The sequence below is a fragment of the Dromiciops gliroides genome, chromosome 3 (genome assembly GCF_019393635.1).
Source record: "Dromiciops gliroides isolate mDroGli1 chromosome 3, mDroGli1.pri, whole genome shotgun sequence".
Taxonomy (NCBI): Eukaryota; Metazoa; Chordata; class Mammalia; order Microbiotheria; family Microbiotheriidae; genus Dromiciops; species Dromiciops gliroides.
Genome location: NC_057863.1, coordinates 400,752,730 through 400,769,459, shown reverse-complemented (window position 1 = coordinate 400,769,459; position 16,730 = coordinate 400,752,730). Strand labels below are relative to the sequence as shown.

The 16,730-nt window shown below is 37.1% G+C and overlaps 1 pseudogene; it reads left to right on the top strand.

Annotated features, from left to right (window-relative positions):
• Positions 1 to 16,510, top strand: part of LOC122747680 — a 100,207-nt pseudogene extending 83,697 nt beyond the window's left edge.
• The last annotated feature ends 220 nt before the right edge of the window (positions 16,511 to 16,730 follow it).

Sequence of the window (16,730 nt, the reverse complement as noted above, 5' to 3'; positions counted from 1 at the left end):
ACCGACCTCAAGGGATTCTCAGTTCCTTTCCATTTTTTTAAATGAACTTCTCTGTCCTTTGATTGGTTAAGAATTCATCTATTAGTCAATGTCAAAGATGGGAAAATATGTGAATCTCATTATAAATCTTGTACTGCTATGTAAATATTAATGATAATGATATTTTTTAATTTTGAAAAGCCTATTTTATTCTCTTCTTTTTTGTGATGTGATCTTTCATATTTAGGTGACAACATACCTACTTGGAACTAAGAGTGCTAAATGTGTAATGGGCTGATCCAGACTTCTTTTCTTTTTTTTTTTTTTTTGCGGGGCAATGGGGGTTAAGTGACTTGCCCAAGGTCACACAGCTAGTAAGTGTCTGAGGCCGGATTTGAACTCAGGTACTCCTGAACCCAGGGCCAGTGCTTTATCCACTGTGCTACCTAGCTGCCCCCCAGACTTATTTTCAACCAAATTGTTATTCCATTTTCCTAGAAGTTTTTGTCAAAGACAACTAGACAGTTATTGCTTTTATTTCTGAGTCTTGCTTATTTTGTTTATTCTAGAGATCTACTTTTTTGTTTATGTATATATATATATACATTTATACATATACATATGCATATCCACATACATATGCATATAAATAAACACATGTATATACATATATAAAAGCAGACCAAATAGATTGATAATTTCTGTTTTATTTCAGATTGAATATGATGTTACCCTTTTCTGGATTTACATCTGTATACTCCACATTTTTCCATAGATACAAAAGAGTTAGCAGACTATAAACAGTAATAACTCAACTACCTTTTGATTTTTTTAAAAAAATAATATTTTGTTTTCCCCAGTTACATGATAAGTGATTCATTTTTTATAATAAACATTTTTATTTATAGTTTTGAGTTCCACATTTTATCCCTCCTTTCCTCCCTCTCCTGTCCCTTCCCTGATGTTGTATGCAATCAGATGTGGGTTATACATGTGTAATTATGTAAAATATTACCATGTTAGTCATATTGTATAAGAAAACTTGAATGAAAGAAAAAATGAAAGTGAAAAATAGCATGTTTCAGTCTGTGTTTAATCAATATCAGTTCTTTCTTTGGAGGTGGATAGTATGCTTCATTATTCGTCCTTTGGGATTGTCTTAGATCATTGTATTGTTGAGAATAGTTAAGTCTTTCACAGTTCTTCATTGATCAATATTACTGTCTCTTTGCACAATGTTCTCTTGGTTTTGCTCACTTAACTATACATCAGTTCATATAAGTCTTTTCAGGCTTTCTGAAATCATCTTGCTTATCATTCCTTATATCACAATAATATTCCATCACCATCATCTACCACAGCTTGTTTAGTAATTTCCCAATTGATGGGCAATTCTTTGATTTCCATTTCTTAGCCACCACAAAAAGAACTTAAGCAATTCTTAATATTTGGATTTTCTTAAAGATTTGCCTTCCAAATTCTATCCTTCTATCCCCTCCTAAAGACCGGAAGCAATCTGATATAGGTTATCCATGCATAATCATGTAAATATTTCCATGTTAGTCATTTGGCACATGTAGACCCCCCCTCAAAAAAGAATGCAAGAAAGAAAGAACATTAAAATAGTATGCTTCAATCCATATTCAGACAATATCAGTTCTTTCTCTACAGGCAAATAGCATGTTTCATGAGTCCTTTGAAATTGTCTTAGAATAGCTACATCATTCAGAATTCTTCATTGTACATTCTTGCTGTTTACTCTGTACAATGTTCTCCTGGTTCTGTTCACTTCATTTTGGATCAGTTCATGTAAGTATTTCCAGATTTTTCTGAAATTATACTTCTTATAATTTCTGATAGCACAATAATATTCCATTGCAATTATATACCATGGCTTGTTTAGCCATTCCCCAATTAATGACTAGTATATCAGTTATGGGACATATATATGGCTCATTACCAGTGGAGTAGAGGAGAGAGAGGAGTCATCCATCATAGTAAAGTCTCAAGAGGAACTTTTTATAAGAGAAATTATTATTCAGGCCTGGGCCTTGACAAAATTATGATAGTGTCAAAGATTGTCTCTGACATGATCCTTCTACCCTTTCTATTTCCTTTTGCTTCTTTATTTGTGCCTCCTGTGTCCTTCTTCTTGATATTTATATTGTTGGAGTCATTCCAGGACCAAACCCATACACACTTAAGTTTTGGCCTCCTGTGGAGAATCTCTCCTCCTCTCTTCTCTAGAAGTATAGACGTCTTAAAAGAGGAATCTGGAGAACATAGTGATTGACTGAGTCAGTTAATCCATAATATAAATAATAATGGCACCTACCTACAAGAGTTGTTGTGAGACTCAAGTGAGATAATATTTGTAAAGTATTTAACATAATGTCTCATGCACAGTAAGCACTTATTTAGTGCTTAATGATTATTCCTTTTTCTTACCTTTACACCTTATATCAAACCAACATACACAACCAAAGATACCGTAAGTAGACCTATGGCCCAAAGAGATCAGAAAAAGATGTGAAAAGTCCTATATGTACAAAAATAAGTAATAAGTATCAAAGCCAGGATTAAAATTGAAGTCTCAACTCTTAGTATAGTGTTCCATACCTATATCTACCTAGTTTCCAGAGTCATATTCAGGAAGATAGGTCATCAATAGATAAAACAATAGAATTACAGTAAGGAAGACCTGTGTTTGAATCTGGGCTTTGATACTTACTAGCTTTGTGACCCTGCACAAGTCACACAACTTTTCTAGGCTTTAGTTATCTGTAAAATAAAGGAGTTCTATTGAGTGAACTATAAGGTGCTTTCCATCTTGAAAATCTATAATCTGTAATATAACTTTACCAGCTTTTCCTCTTTGTCTTTAGGGTGTTGATCTCTATACAAGCCAGCCAAATTCCAATCCAAGTTGTTGAGTTCTAATGTCCTTACAGCTGCTGTGTAGGGATGGAAAACATATGGCTTGGTGAGAACCCTGGCTCTGGCCCTACCCTGCAGTATGGAGAGCTGTAGATTATTAGCTTTGCCTGGGAGGTACAAGGTTCTGGCTAAAGGAAAAATCTGAGATTAAGTATTTGGCCCAGCATAAAAATGTGTGTGTGTTTGTGTGTGTGTGTGTGTGTGTGTGTGTGTGTGTGTGTTGGGGGTGGGGGGAGGACTGGATCCATTCAAAATATTGTCATGGTGCCTCATTATTGTAGATGTAGCTATTTCCTCCAAAGGAAGGACTGATAGCATTCCAGTTGCTATGTATTACTCATTCTAACCAAGACCAAGAGAGCATACTTAATTTAATTTTTTTCACCATTCCAAACAACTATTTCCCCATTTATTCAGTCTCCAGAGAACTGGCATCTGCACAAGAATTCTAATTATGAAATGTAAAAGAAACCACATCCCCAAGGCTGAGGATACTCTTTTATAATTAATCCTGATGAGGGCTAATTAATTAGTGGCCCTTCTAGATGTGTGGTTTTATGGTCAGATTGAAATATAGAGCCAATCCACCCTGGGCAAGACATTCTAAGTTCAGACAGAATAATCACTTACAGTGAAGTGGATCAATATGAAGGTGGCCAAAATCATAGTGTCTGCTCCTCTAAATGGATATCATCCTCATCCTCACCATTAGTGTGAAAAAACCAAAGACTCAATAAGAAAACAGGGGTTCCAATTCAACTCCTTGCTAACTGTGCTACCTCAGGTAAGCTGCTTAAGCTCTCTGAGCCCCCTTGGTTCATGTGTGAAATGGAAATGTCAGGATCTGTTGCTGGCACAAAAACAGTGCTTCCTAGAAGAATTAGCTGAGCTTCACCAAACATACTGAAAGCAATCAGCCCTTCTATTGAATGTGTTTGAAGGAAGATATATGAAGGAAATACATGAGTCTTAACTGGAGACACATAAGTTAGGGGAAGGCAGAAATAACAGAAGTTTATAAGGTTTCATGAGTTTCTCCACTGAAATCAGGATCAATACTTTCATAGAAAAGGAGTTCCTCATCACAGAAACTGAGATTGACACAACCAAACTAAACTAATTCACTGACTGCCTTCATACTCTGGCCAAGAATAATGCCTTGGCACAATGGGCTTGAATTGAGGAAAATCTGAATTCAAATGCTGACTTGGACACAAACTACCTGGGTGATCTTGGCTAAGTCACTTTTCCTCTCTTGGCCTCAGTTTCCTTAGCTATAAAAATAATGGGGGAGGCCTTGATGGCATCTAAGGCCCCTTTCCTATCACTTCCAAAGTAGTACTAGCAATGGGCAGTAAAGGTATATAACCAAGGATATCACGAAAGAACCTCTGTGACAAGGCCTTAAGGTAAGAGTAGAAAGGAGGAGATTCATCATGGTCCAATATTCCTGGGCAGCTCAGGTAGTTCTAGAGTAAAAGTAGCTTTCAGCTCAGGGGCCATGTTTTCTGGAAGGGGAAGAGTCTAAATAAGATGGATCTATAGGTTTTCTGCCCTTTAGGTCACAGGTAGAAAAGATACCAAACATGTAGGAAATGGGAAGTTTCTAGTCAAGAACATTCCAAGGTTGGTTTGTTTTTTTACAAAATAATTTTCCGGGGCAGCTAGATGGCGCAGTGGATAGAGCACTGGCCCTGGAGTCAGGAGTACCTGAGTTCAAATCCGGCCTCAGACACTTAACACTTACTAGCTGTGTGACCCTGGGCAAGTCACTTAACCCCAATTGCCTCACTAAAAAAAAGAAAAAAAAAAAGAAAAGAATTTTCCTAATTGGAGAGTTGAAGAGATGAGGAAGAGTGTTCTAGAGATGGTACCAAACAGAAGAAAGAGGGAATGACTAGGTGAAAATATACAACTTGTTGAAAAGAGAACAGCAGGGGCAGCTGGATGGCGCAGTGGATAAAGCACCAGCCCTGGATTCAGGAGGACCTGAATTCAAATCTGGCTTCAGACAATTGACACTTACTAGCTCTGTGACCCTGGGCAAGTCACTTAACCCTCATTGCCCCACAAAAAAGAAAAAGAGGAAAAAAAACCAGCTAGACAAGGAAAACCAGTGGCTTTTCCATATTGTAGCAGGGGACAGTAATGCTGGTACTACTTATAGCTCATGGTCATTGTAAAGAAAATACTTCTTTAAACTTGTTATTTAACAAAAAGACAAAAAAATTAGTGATTTTTTCTGTCATTGTTATCATCTGTGGGTAGTAGAGAGAACCCTAGACTAGAGATGATATGTATTACTCTTTTATGCCCTTAAGTTACTTTGTGACCTTGGGCCAGTTACTTAACTGGTCTGGGCTACAGTTTCCACATCTATAAAATGGGAACAAGAATATTTTTCCTTGCCCATTTTATAGGGATCTCAAAAGGAAAGTACTTGAAAAGAGTGAAGCACTGTGTGAATATATTATCATTTCTCTTATTAAGTAGAGAAGATGATTCTGACAGCAACATGAAAGACTAACACAGGAGGCAGGGTGGTATTGAAAGTGGGGAGTCCAGGATACAAAATGAAAAAAGAAAATATATATGGAAAACTTTTCAGCAGGAGTCTGTTACTGGGATGGACATTTTCTAAGATCTGGGAAGATACATTATGGGGTGGGAGGGTAGACATGGGCGAATGGAAAAGCAGTCTGCTTTCTATTACCCATTCCTACCATTCAGAGAGATTTCTCTAGGGTGAAGGAAGATACTCCCTGACTCCAAAGTCCTGAAATCTAAAGTTATGATAATGATAACTTTATGCTTCTTAGAATTAGAAGTATCACTAAAAAAAGGGGGGGGGGCAGCCAGGTGGCACAGTGGATAGAGCACTGGCCCTGGAGTCAGGAGTACCTGAGTTCAAATCCGGCCTCAGAAATTTAACACTTACTAGCCGTGTGACCCTGGGCAAGTCACTTAACCCCAATTGCCTCACTAAAAAAAAAAAAAAAAGAATTAGAAGTATTCCTCTGCACTCTCACCTCCATGCCCTGCTTTGATCAGGTTGTATCTTTGCTCATGAGTTCACCTTTTGTGGCATTCCCTCCCTCTTCTTGATGTATTCAAATTCTACTCATCCTTCAAGGCCAAACTAAAGTGTAAGGTCCATTATGAAGACTTCCTTGATCATTCCAGTCCTCAGTGATCTCTCTTTCAACTTCAGTAATCCACTTTTGTCTTAGAAACATAGATTTAGAGCTGGAAAGAAGTTCAGAGGCCAGAGAGGCCAAGGAATCTTAACATTTTTGTGCAAAGGACTCCTTCGGTGGCATGGTAAAGACTATCAATCCTTTCCCAGAATACTATTATTAAATGTGTGAAATCAAATACATAAGACTACAAAGGAAACCAAAGATAAAGAGAAAGACAAAGACAAAAACAAAGATGTAATTTTCCCATTCAAGATCATCCAAGTTCTAAAATATATTCATGGACCCCTGGGGAATCCCTGAACATCAGGTTAAGAACCCTTTATCTAGTCCAACATCCTCATTTAACATATTTAAAACCTGAGGCCCAAGGAGCTGAAGTGACTTGTCCAAAGTTATATAGTTAAACATTTGAACCCAGGACTCTGAAACCTGATTAAGTACTCTTTATCCTAGACCTTAACTACTCACTCATTGTTGATCACACAAGTCAATGAGATTTGTTGAGTATCTCCTATAATTTTCCTTTATGAGTCTTGATTTTCTCAAAAGATTACAAATGGCTTGAAGGATAGGATCTTTTACATATATTACCCATTGGGCCTAAGATAGGAATAGGTGTATAGAATATAGCCAATAAATGCTTGTTCTATTGAATTCCATAAATATATACATATATACATACACACACATGCACACACATATATCTATATATCTATCTATATAAACATCTATATATGTTCATATATATATATATATGAATTCCACAAATTTGGTGGAGTTTTATTTCAAGTCACCCTGTGTCTCTGTATTCCTTTGAAAGGATTCCCCCAGTCTGGCTATGGAGCACATTAGTGATTACTTTAATGGTATAGGATTTATCAAGGATACATGAAGTTGGAGAGAAGTTAATATTTTTAAATTACACACACACAAAACACCTTGGTGTGAAAGCAGGGGATACTCAGTGGGTGTCCATTCCAAGCATATTGAAATTTCTCTTAGAATCAAAGGGACCACCTCCCCTCCCAGTATAAAATTAAGGCGAGGAATGGTTATGGCTTTAAATAGGATCTAAAGGTCAAAACCCTGGGCCAAATCCAACCCAGGTGATGTTTAGCCCACATAGTGTTTTTTATAACCTGGGTTCAAGGCCACTTGCTAATTGTGCATACTCTAATCACATTCTCAGAAACAAGGGGATGCATGATTTTATCCAAAATATAACACAGTAGGCATGTAGCCATGTAATTCTGGATACTATAATCCTTATTTTTTTTTTATTTTATATGAACAATGCCTAGCACACAGAAAGCATGTAATAAATGCTTATCAATTAAGTATACATAAACAGAGTACAATTCCAAAGCCAAAAGTCTAGACATGGAGAATATAAAAATAGTGACCTCATAGATTACTTGAATTAAGACTACTAGGAATCAGCTGACATAATAGATTATTGGAGATATTTAGTCCAAATCACCTAATCTACAGATTAAGAAAATTATGCACAAAGATATGAATTGACCAATATGACATACTTACAAAGGGACAAATCAAAATTAGTAGTGAAATTGATTAGAGAAATGTAATTTAAAACAATTCCAAGGAACCACTTCAAACCTATCAGATTGGCTAAAATGACAGAAAAGAAAAATTAGAAATGCTAGGAGGAATATACAAAAATTGGAATACTAATTCACTATTGGTGGATTTGTAAATTAATTCCACCATTCTGCTGAATGATTTGGAACTATATCCAAAGGGCAATCAAACTGTGCATACTCTTTGATCCAACAGTATCACTACTAGGTCTGGCCCCCAAAGAGATCAAAGGAAAAAGATCAATATATACAAAACTATTTATGGAAGCTCTTTTGTGGTAGCAAAGAATTGGAAATTGAGGGGACACCCATAAGTTGTGGAATGGCTACACAAGTTATGGCATATAATTGTTATGAAATACTATTGTGCTAAAATGAATGGTTTCAGAAAAACCTAGGAAAACTTACATTAACTGATATAAAGTGAAGGGAGAATCAGGACAGCATTGTACACAGAAATAGCAAAATTGCAATGATGATCAACTGTGAAAGACATGGGTACCCTGATTAAGATAATGATCCAAAACCATTCTACAGGACCTATGATAAAAAAATGCTATCCACTTCCAGATAGAAAACTGACAAACTCTGAGGGAAAAGTAGGGTAGGGTTTTTTTTTTTCAGTTTTCTATTTTACATGATTTTTTTTTACAACATGGCAAGGATGGATTTTAATTCTACATTCATACATACATATGCCTAATAATTTTCTTACTTTCAATTTTATTAATATAATCATTTGGTTTTTCAGGATTTCTAATTTGGTACTTAATTGGAGATTTTTAACTTGTTCATTTCCTAGTTTTTCTTTCATCTGCATGCCCAATTTATTGATTTGTTCTTTTTCTATTTTATTGATGTAAGAGTTTAGAGAAATAAATTTTCCTGTAAGTACTGCTTTGGCTGCATCACATAAATTTTAGTATGTTGTCTCATTGTTGTTATTCTCTTTAATGAAATTACTGATTGTATGATTTCTTCTTTCACCCACTTATTCTTTAGGATTATATTATTTAGATTACAATTGATTTTTAATCTGGTTTTTATTGAATGTATTTTAATATATTTTATAATATGAAAGGATTCATTTAATATTTCTGCCTTCATACATATGATTTCCAGGTTTTATTCTTCTTTTGAGCCTTGAGATTTAAAATCAATTTTGTTGTTGTTGTTGTTGTTGTTGTTGTTGTTGTTGTTGTTGTTGTTGAGCTCTGTTCTTTTCATCAGAAAAGTTTAAAAGACTTCTACTTTGTTGAATGACCATTTTTCCCTTGAAAGGTTATGCTCAATTTTGCTAGCTAAGTGATTATTGCTTGTTATTCTAGTTCCTTTGCCTTCCAGATTATTACATTCTATGCCTTCTGATCCTGAAATTTGAAGCTTCTAAATCTTGTGTAATCCTGACTGTGGATAATATTTTAGTTGTTTCTTTCTCACAGCTTATAATATTTTCTCCTTGATCTGGGAACTCTGAAATTTGGCTATAATGTTCCTGGGAATTTTCATTAGGGGATCTCTTTCTGCAAGTGATAGGTGGATTCTTTCAATGTTTATTTTACCCTCTTGTTCTAGAATGTTAGGGAAATTTTCTTTGATAATTTCTTGAAATATGATGTCCATGTCCTTTTGTTTTTTAATCATGGCTTTTAGGTAGTCTAATAATTCTTAAATTATCTCTACTGGATCTAATTGTCCAGGTCAGGTGTTTGTTTATTTGTTATTGTTTTGTTTTGTTTTTCCAATGAGATATTTCATGTTTTATTCTATTTTTTTTATTCTTTTGTTTGATTCTTGATGTCTCATGGTCTCATTAGCTTCCACTCATCCAATTCTAATTTTTAAGAAGTTATTTCCTTCAGTTAGTTGTTCATTTGTTTTTGCCTCCTTTTCCATTTTGCCAATTCTACCTTCTAGTGAATTGTTTTCTTCAGTAAATTTGTATGCATTTTATTCCATGTTTGGTACTTCCTTTATCAAGACGTTGACTCTTTTTTTCATGATTCTCCTGCATCACTCACATTTCTTCCCCAATTTTTTTTTTCTACTTCTATTATTTGATTTTTAAACTCCTTTTTTGAAATGTTTCAGGAGTTCTTTTTGGGACTGAGGCTGATTCATTTTTCTTTGAAGTTTTGCATGTAGCCACCTTAACATTGTTGCTGTAAGGGCCAAAATTTGATATACAGTGTTATTTGGATGACTCACCTTAATATTGGGGTCCTGGAAATATGAGGGACCTTTTAGGTTTATCCCTCCCCTCCTAACTGCCCATTTTAGATATTTCTCCCAGGCCAATAAGAAAGGAGCCTCTAAGCTTTAGTTCACAAAAGGATAAGATTTTTTTACTTGGAAATTCATTAAACAACAAAGGTGAAACTAATAAAAATCAAAGATAAGGAAATAGGAAAATAGAGATACAGATAGATATTCTTAACTCTAAACTTAGCCTATGCAATCCCCAGATCATTTTCTATTAAGCTAGTTCAAAGGAATTTAGTGTTTTCCATAAGTACCTCACCCAACACCCACCATTCTAAGGTTGCTCACATGCCACCAGAACAGCAGTCCCCAGACAGAGAGTCCGTGAACACGAGCAGCCAGTGCAAGGGCCCAGAAGGGAAAAAAAAGCGAGTTCCAGAAGATGCCTAGTGTTCAGGAAGCAGCCTGCTTCCCTTCAGGGAGTGTTCAATCTCTCCTCCCTCAAAAGGGGAGGTCCTTCAAAAGCTGCCTTTCTGAGCTCAGTAGCATATATAACCTCAGGGTGGGCCAGGTGATGCCCCTCCCAAATGAGTTAGCTAAAAACAGGAATATTAATCTTTACCACAAATAATTTTTACCACACTGTCCTCTTCTCCACAGTAACTTCCTATGGTCAGGGTCTTTTTTTGTTTTTTGTTTCTTTTGCTCATTTTTATAGCCTATTTCATTACTTTTAAATTTGAGCTCTGCTCTTGGGGTAGAAGGAACATTTCCCAAAGCTTCTTGTGCTTAGAGCTGAAGGTCCTGGCTGTTTGCCTGATGGTACACTGAGGCCCATGGGAAGCCTGATATTGTACCAGTTACATGGCAGGGTATGGGGGGGGGGCAGGGGAAGGTAAACCAGACTGCTTGCCTGGTGCTGTGCTAAGGCCCAGAGTGGTGAAGCTGGAGCTGCTCAGGGGACTTGGATCTGGCATTGCACTGGGAGCCAGTTGGGGATGGGTGTGCTGCACCAGGGCTTTTGGAAGAGCTTGGTTGTTTGCCTAGTATTGCACTGGAACACAGTGGTGGTGGTGGTGGGGACTGGTGTTGGGACACTGGCTGCCTTGTTTTGTGTTCCCCTTTTACCAAAGTGAAACAGTCCTTTCCTGCTGACCTTCCAAGTTGTCTTGGGCTAGAAAATTGTTTCACCCCTTCTATTTGTTGTTTCTACAGTTCTAAAATTCATTTTGAAGTCCTATTTTTATAGTAGGTTTGAGGTGAATATCGGAGAGTTCAGGTGATTGCTTATTCTGCCATCTTGGCTCTTAGAAATCAAAAAAGAATCTTAGGCACAAATTATATATAATATATATATATATGTGTGTGTGTGTGTGTATATATATATTTTAAATACATACTATATATTTATGTATTTTAAAAGAGTAGTGAAGCTTTCTGGAACTCAGAATTTTTAAAAGGAAAGTTAAAATTAAATGATTAGTAATAAAGCTTACTAAAACTTTTTTAAAATGTTAAAAATAATCATTTTTTTAAAAGATTAGTACTAAAACCTTCTTTACAGCATTTTTCTGTCATACCATCAGAAAAAATCTACACCTGATAAAGATAGTAATTGCTTAGAAGAAAGCTAAGTGAGGCTTGGTTCCTCTTGGAATTTTAGGCAATTCCTACCAGGCAATAGAGATTGGAACTGTGAGCTCAGGATAAGCAGAGTTTCATGGGACAGCCAAAACAAACAAACAAAACTGATGTTCTCTTAGGCTGTTTTAAGAGAGGTTTTGTTTCAAATAACTGTCATCCACAAAAGAATAGAAGTTCCTTAAAGGTAGGGACAACTTCATTGTTGTCTTTATTTTCCTGTCACTTTGCATAGTGCTTGACACAAAGGAGAAGACTAATAAATACTTATTGATTCATTATTTTAATATTTTAATAAATTTATGATCCCATCAATCATTTTTTTTCTGGGTCAATGAGGTTTAAGTGACTTTCCCATGATCCCACAGCTCATGTCAAGTATCTGAGATCAGATTTGAACTCTAGGTCTTTTAGTATTTCATGGGTATCAGGGTGGCATTCAGGTTATACATAATAAGAAAATAAGTATAATAATGAAGATAATAATAGCATCTACATAGCATTTTAATGTTTGCAAATCATTTTACAAATATTTTTCCATATTATCCTCACAAGATCCATGGGAGGAAAGTGCTATTATTATTACCATTTTACAGATGAAGAAACTGAGGCCCAGGGTCACTCAGCTAGTAAATGTATGAGGCTAGATATGAATTCAAGTCTTCCTGATTCCAAAATAATAAACCAAGAGAGTGGGTTGGATTCCATTTGAAGAATGATGCAGTAATTTCCATGATCCCAAGCTGCTTCTGGCCATGGAAGTTCATTTTTTAAAAATGCCAACATTCTCCCTGTGATGCTGGGGGAGTGAGAAGGGTGGTAGATGGAGGGAAGGTTCACAGCATTGCATGTCACCATCTCTGAGGAATCAAAATTTGCATTTTAATGGAGGCCTTTAATACCTTATCCCAAAAGAATGAATCTAATCATTGAATTGCAGGCACTGTGACAGGCCAAAGAGGGAGCTATTTGAAGGCTAGTCTTTCTGGTACCTCATACATAATACTATATAGACACCCACCTACTATGGCTGCTTTTAAGAACAGCCCCATTCAAATCATTCAGGTTAAAGATGGAGGAGATGCTTTGTGGCCAAACTGAGCAATTCTGTTCACACCAATGTTTTCATTTGTGGACATTTTGGGTGTTTGTGTCCCTCCCTGTCTTTCCCTCTCTTTTCCCGAAGGACCAGTTCAGGAGTTTTCCCACACACTTGCCCAGGGCATGACTCTCATTAACATGGCTTAGAACTCTCTGCTGGGGATTTTCTTTCCTCTACTGAATTCAGAGGAAAGCTGTTTGTTCTGCTGGCAGCTCCTATGTCAATCTGAACACCAGATGTTGGAGCGTTGAAACCAAATCTATACCCTTTTCTGTCTAGTCTGAATATGAACCTTCTCTTCCCACACACCCCCCTAAGCCCCCGCCCCACCCCCCATATACACACAGGACACACACATTCTTATTGTAGGAGGGGGTCCTAGGAGAGCTCTACAGGAAGATTAAGCATGTAGGTGCCCAGAGGGTGCTCCGATTATCAAGGAATTATCTGTTTATCATTCCACTTGAGCTATTTGTCTTTCCTTCTCTGGCTGCTTATCTCCCTATACACCATTCATGCTTTATTCTCTGGGCCCCTCTCCCAGGTTACTTGCCAAGTGAACTGGTAATGTAGAACACAGGTCTTACTGAATGTGAAATGGGGAAGGGAGAACACACACACACACACAGACACACACACATGATTTTTTTCTCCCCAGGAAAACTGCTAGTTTTATTTACCACCTCTTTTTCAGCACTGGTCAAACCATGTAATCAGAGTAGTCACATAAGGACTATACCTGGGTCCATTGTAAACCACTGAATGAGTTCTAGAAGATGAAAGGAGACAAAACAATATAATGGAGCAGGCAATGGATTTAAAGGTTATATGACCTAGGTCCCAACTCTACTATTTACTAGTTTTGTGACCTTGGAAAAGGCCTGCCCTCTTTTGGGCTTCAGTGTACTCATCTATAAAATTAAAGTATTGAACCAGATGACTTCCAAATCCAAATATGATCATCCTAAGGCAAAGGTTGACTTCTCTAGCCCAGGCCAGTTAAAGCAATCTAATCTGAATGGAAGAGTGCTGAATGATTTATTTTGGAAAGATAATGGGGAGTGAAGATGGCAGAGTACAGGCTGGGACCCAGCTGAATTCTCCCAACATTCCCCTCTGAAGAACTTAAAAATAACACTTCAAATCTAATTTTGGGGTGGCAGAGCCAACACAAGGTCAGAAGGAGACATTTTTTCTAGCCTAAAACAACTTAGAAGATTTTCAAGAGAGATCTATAACACTGGGGTAGGCACAGGCCCAGAGAATGGCAAGAACAACAGCAGAGTCAATAGGAATATTAGCAGCAACAATAGCTTCAGGATCTCTCAGCAGAGAGACTGTCAGACAACTGTTCAAAAAGGGACCCTTTGCTAGCAGTGTGTGCAGGTGGCACTGATCAGCAACTCTATTGTTTATAAGCAGTTTGGAGTCCAATTTCAGGGTGAGGAGGAGTGTTTATGATCAGTCATAAGGGAGCAAGGTCTTGGTCACTGTTCCAGATCCACAAGGAACAATAGCACTTGTAGCTACAGGGGAATAGGAGCCCTTCCTGGGTAAAGACCAGAGCATAGAACAGAACAGCAATGACCACAACTTTCCCAGGAGGACACTGTCTTGGAAGCATAGAAAATTTGCAGATCCCCAGCAACATAAAGAAGCCTGAAGTTTGGCACAGTGCCTCCCCACATCCAGGTGATCTGAGCCCAATTTTAACATAAATTTTTAATTGAAGAAATGAGCTGGGAAAATTAGCAAACAAACAAAATGTTTTACCATAAAAAACTAATAAGGTAGAAGGGAAGCTGATGACATAAACTTAGAAGAAGACAACAATGTGAAAACAGCTATAAGCCAAACCTCAAAGAAAAATGCTAATTGTATTCAAGGTCAGAAAGAATTTGTAGAGGAGTTGAAAGAAAAAATAATAATAGAGGAAAAATTTGGAAAAGAAATTAAAATGATGCCAGAATACTATGAAAAGAGAATTAACATCTTGATAAAAGAGGCACAAAAAACACTGAAGAAAAAAACACTCAAAAAATGGAATTAGGCTAAGTACATAGAAACTCACTAAAGAACTCCTTGGTCACAGCTAGGTGGCACAGTGGATAAAGCACCAGCCCTAGATTCAGGAATACCTGAGTTCAAATGCAGCCTCAGACACAACACTTACTAGCTGTGTGACGCTGGGCAAGTCATTTAACCCTCATTGCCCCACCAAAAATTAAAAAAAGAAAAGAAAAAGAAAGAAAGAAAGAAAGAACTCCTTAAAAGCAGAATTAGCCAAATGAGGAAAAATAGGTATAAAAGCTCATGGATTAAAATAATTCCTTAAAATTTAGGATTAGGCAAATGGAAACTAATGACTCCACGAGACATCAAGAAACAATAAAATAAAATCAAAGAACTTGGTTGGGGTGTATTATTTTATCAGAAAATCAATTGACCTAGAAATGACTCAAGGAGAAAAAAATTAAGAATTTGCAGAGTACCCAAAAGCCATGATCAAGATGGGGCAGAGAAAAGAAAGACCACATTTCAAGTAATTTTCAAGGAAAACTGCCCCAATATCTTATATCCAGAGGGTAAAATAGAAATTGAAAGAATTCATCATGACTTCATGAAAGAGTCCCCAAAATAAAAATCCCCAGGAATATTATAGCTAATGGGGATCAAGGAGAAAATTTCAAGCATCCACAAAGAAACAACTCAAATATCATGGAGGCACAATGAGGATCAAAAAACTCCAGCAGCTTCTACATTAGAGGAGTGAAGGGCTTGGAATATGATATTCTGAAGGGCAAAAGAGCTAGGATTACAATCAAGAATAACCTACCCAACAAAACTGAGTATAATTTCTCAAGGGGAAAAATGGATATTAAAAGAAATAGAGAGGGACAGCTAGGTGGCACAGTGGATAGAGCACCAGCCCTGGAGTCAGGAGTACCTGAGTTCAAATCAGGCCTCAGACATTTAACACTTACTAGCCGTGTGACCCTGGGCAAGTCACTTAACACCAATTGCCTCACTAAAAAAAAAAAAAGAAAGAAAAGAAAAGAAATAGAGGCCTGTCAAGCATTTCTGATGAAAAGATAAGTGCTGAATAGAAAATTTGGCATTCAAACAGAAGTTCAAGAAGATATTTCAGAAAAACATGGTGAGAACAGTCACAAGGTGTTCTGCTCCTCTGCCATATATTCCTCTTCTAACAAATCTCTTTTAATTTACAAGATTCATGATGAGCCTCCAGTTCTTTTGTTGAGCTGGTCCTTCAAATCCAGGTCACAAGTCTCCCCCAAATATTTCTGGTGCCAAAACCCAGGAAGGGAAAAGTCATTAGATAGTACTATACTCTTCCCCAAATGGAGAAGCCAGAGCATGAAGACATCTGTGAATACCATCTGTACTCTTGTCCTTGCCCTGGTGGCTCTTATAAATGGCAGGGCTCACTGGAAGTCATTATATCCCACATTATGCATGCTCACAAGAGCGTAAATACCCTCCTTAGCCAAAGACATTAATTTTCCAGGGGCCGTCAATTGGGTGATGATGCAGTCCTGCTTTGGCCATCACTTCATGTTGGTGCTGGAGAAACAAGAGAAGTATGAGGGTCACCAACAGTTCTTTGCCATTGTACTGCTAATTGGGACCCAGAAGCAAGCAGAAAACTTTGCTTATAAACTGAAACTGAATGGCAACCAGCAGAGTCTGACCTGGGAAGCCAAGTCCCATTCTATCCATGATGAGGTGGCTACTGCCACCTTGTTTTTGAAACTGCTATAGCACAACTCATTGCTGATAATGGGAACCTCAGAATCAATGTGAAAACTTTACCATGTTGTCCATGATGTGTTTTTTAGTATTAGACCACTGGAGAGTGGTCAGGACCTTGTATTTTTACACTTTGATAAAATGTTATTTTTCAAATTGTAAAAACAAAAGAAAAAAGAAAAACATGGTAAGACCTAGATGACCTGATGCAAAGTGAAATGAGAAGAATCAATAGATCATTCTGTCCTGTAACAGCAATATTGTAATGATGGTCCACTCTGAAATACATGGCTACTC